Source organism: Cebus imitator, unplaced genomic scaffold, assembly GCF_001604975.1.
Source record: "Cebus imitator isolate Cc_AM_T3 unplaced genomic scaffold, Cebus_imitator-1.0 Scaffold363, whole genome shotgun sequence".
Taxonomy (NCBI): Eukaryota; Metazoa; Chordata; class Mammalia; order Primates; family Cebidae; genus Cebus; species Cebus imitator.
Genome location: NW_016107678.1, coordinates 1808762 through 1811398, shown reverse-complemented (window position 1 = coordinate 1811398; position 2637 = coordinate 1808762). Strand labels below are relative to the sequence as shown.

Below are 2637 nucleotides of genomic sequence, written 5' to 3'. Positions count from 1 at the left end.
TTGTTTTCCTATTTACCAATGGTGAGAGAAACATCATCTCTTTAAGACATGTAGTCCAAAGTGTACACTGACCCTCATGTTCTTCTCTAACCTATGGCAAAGCTCCACATAGAACAATTTCTATTTTGCCAGCATCCAATCAGGTATGAGAATATACTGTAGAGGAAAGTTGTTGAGCATGGTGGAAGACACTTTATGGAAGTGTAAAGAATGTGCCAAAACAGTTTTAAGTGGTGTTTGCTTTGGCAATACATATAATGAAATTGGAAGAATACAGAGAGGATTAGAGTGGCCCCTGCATAAGGATGACATGAAAACTCTTGAAGAGTTTGATATTTTTACATAGAGTCTAAACCTATGACTCACTGACATCCCTGAGAGAGTAAGAGAGAGCAAGTAACTTGGAAGACATATTTAAAGATATAGTCTGATATTATACAATCCAACAAAGCCTGAGAAACATAGTCATCAGATTATCCAAGGTCCACAATAAAGAAAAAATATTAAAGGCAACTAGACAGAAGGGGAAGATCACCTACAAGGGAATCTCATCAGGCTAACAGTAGAGCTTTCAGCAGAAATCCTACAAGCCAGAAGAGATTGGAGGTCTACAATTAGTATACTTAAAGAAAAGAAATTTAAAACGAGAATTTTATATTCAGCAAACTAAATGTCATCATCGAAGGAGAAATACAATTCTTTCAGGCAAGCACATATTAAGGGAATTTGTTACCATCAGGCCTGACCTGCCTTACATGAGGTCTTAAAGGGAGTGCTAAACATGGAAATGAGAGACCGTTACCAGCCACCACAAAAACACACTTAGGTATGTAGACCATTGACAGTATAAAGAAACTACACAATCAAGTCTACATAACAACCAGCTAACAGCATGGGGATAGGATCAAATTCACACATAGTAGCCTTGAATGTAAATGGGATAAATGCCCCACTCACAAGGTGCAGAATGACAACTTGGACAAAGAAAAAAGACCTAATCATATACTGTCTACAGGAGACCCATCTCACATGCAATGTCAGCGTTAGGTTCAAAAAAGGATGGAGAAAGATTTATCAAGCAAATGAAAAACAGAAAAGAGCAGGACTTGCTATTTTTATTTCAGACGAAACAAACTTTAAAGCAACAAAGGCAATAAAGAACAAAGGAAGGCATTGCATAATGATAAAAATTCAATTCAACAAGAAGCCTTAATTATCCTAAATATATATATACTCTCAGCACTAGAGCACCCAAGCTTATAAAACAAGTTCTTAGAGAACTACAAAGAGACTTAGATGAACACACAATAATAGTGAGAGCCTTCAATACCCCAATGAAAGTATTAGAGAGATTATTAATGTAAAAAACTAACAAAGATACTTAAGATCTAAACTTGAAACTTGACCAAACGAGCCTAACAGACATCTACAGAACAGTCCACTCAACAAGAGGATATACATTCTTCTCATCTGCACATGACACATACTCTAAAATTGACTACATGGTAAGCCATAAAACAATTCTCAACATGCAAAAACCAAAAACCAAAATCATAGCAACCACACTCTTAGACTGCAGCACAATAAAAACAGAAATCAATACCAAGAAGATCTCTCAAAGCCATACTTTTACAAGGACATTAAATAATCTGCCCCTGAATGACTTTTGGGTAAACAATGAGATTAAGATAGTGATATGATGTGGCTCTGTCCCCCTACTTAAATCTCATCGTGAGTTGTACTCCCACAATTCCTATGTGTTATAAGAAGGACCTGGTGGGAGATAATTGACTCATGGGGGTGGTTCCCCCCATATTGTTCTCATGGTAGTCAATAAGTCTCATGAGATCTGATGGTTTTATCAGGGTTTCTGCTTTTGCATCTTCCTCATTCTCTTTGTCTGCTGCCATTCATGTAAGATGGGACTTGGCCCTCCTTGCCTTCTGCCATGATTGTGAGACTTCCCCATTCATCCACGTGAAACTAAGTACAAATAAACCTCTTTATTTTGTAAGTTACCCAGTCTTGCATATGTCTTTATCAGCAGCATAAAATGGACTGATACAGGCAGAAATTAAGAAATTCTTTGAAACCAATGAAAACAAAGAGACAGCATACTAGAATCTCTGAGTCATGGCTAAAGCAGTGTTGAGAGGAAAATTTATAGTGCTAGACAGCCACATCAAAAAGTTGGAAAGAGCTGAAATTAACAACCTAACATCACACTTAGGGGAACTAGAAAAACAAGAGCAAAAAAATCCCATAGCTAGCAGAAGACAAGAAATAACCAAAATCAGAGCTGAACTGAATAAAATGGAGATGAGAAAAACCATACAAAATAATTACCAAAACCAAAAGTTGGCTCTTTGAAAGACTAACTAAAATTGATAGACTGCAGGCTAGACTAATAAAGGAAAAAATGATCAAAATAAGCACAACCAGAAATGACAAAGGGAACATCACCACCAACCCCACAGAAATACAAAAAACTCCATCTATTACAAACACCTCTATGCACACAAACTAGAAAATTTAGGAGATTATGAATAAATTCCTGGAAACATACAATCTCCTAAGATTGAACCAGGAAGAAATAAAAACCCTAAACAGACCATTAATGAGTTTCAAAATTGACTC

The 2637-nt window shown here is 36.5% G+C and overlaps 1 non-coding gene across 1 annotated transcript; it reads left to right on the top strand.

Annotated features, from left to right (window-relative positions):
* Positions 1-233: 233 nt before the first annotated feature.
* Positions 234-340, top strand: LOC119467995. Its single transcript, XR_005196628.1, has one exon. It is a non-coding gene; the product is annotated as a U6 spliceosomal RNA (small nuclear RNA).
* Positions 341-2637: the final 2297 nt, after the last annotated feature.